Here is a 1,044-nt window from a genome sequence, read left to right on the forward strand (position 1 = left end):
CAAACACATCCGGTGAGGGTTTGATGCTCAATTACATGTTTTCACCTATGATCATCTCTTCTCATGCAAGTTTGTAAAAATATTTAATAACTCAATTCAATTTTGGATTAGACTTGCTAGTCCTTAGCCCTTGTGCATATATGCTTCTTGGGAATTGATTTATTTTGACCAAGAAATTGCATTCATTTAGATAATTGCATATAGGTAGGTTGCATTTAGTTAGTTTCCATTGAATAAACACCATACCCTTACTTCATTTTTGGTTTAAGCATGAGGACATGCTTGGTTTAAGTGTGGGGAGGTTGATAAACCCCATTTGTAGGGTTTATCTTGTGCTTAATTTAGGGGATTTTATAACCTTTTACCCACATTTATTCAATGAAATAGCATGGTTTTATAACTTCTCCCTTAGTTGTGCTTAAGAGTGAAAACATGCTTTTTAGGACTTAAAATAGCTAAATCTAATTCTCCTTGACTCCATTAGATGCCTGGATATGTTTGTTAAAGTGATTTAAGGTTTAGGAGGCAAATATTGGATCATGGGAATGAAGAAAGAAGTATGAAAAGTTGGAGAACTCATGAAGAAATGAAAGAACCGGAAAGCTGTCAAGCCGACCTCTTCGCACTTAAACGGCCATAACTTGAGCTACAAAGGTCCAAATGATGCGGTTCCAGTTGGTTTGGAAAGCTAACATCCGGGGCTTCGAAACAATATAAGATTTGTCATAGTTGCTACACGTATGGTGGCGCGCACACGCATAGTACGCGCACGCACTGTTGCTGCCACCTAGTTCACTTAAAGCAAAACGTGGCCAGCGAATTCTAAAGCCTTGTGGGCCCAATCCAACTCATTTCTGATGCTATTTAACCCAAGGAGTGAAGAGGGAAACATAAGTTAGTTACCATTAGTCATAGTTTAGTTTTAGAATTAGTTTCTAGAGAGAGAAGCTCTCACTTCTCTCTAGAATTAGGATTAGGATTAGGATTAGTTCTTAGATCTAGGTTTTAATCTTTGCTTTCTTCTACTTCTACCTTTCAATGCCT

Source organism: Arachis duranensis, chromosome 5, assembly GCF_000817695.3.
Source record: "Arachis duranensis cultivar V14167 chromosome 5, aradu.V14167.gnm2.J7QH, whole genome shotgun sequence".
NCBI classification, from domain to species: domain Eukaryota; kingdom Viridiplantae; phylum Streptophyta; class Magnoliopsida; order Fabales; family Fabaceae; genus Arachis; species Arachis duranensis.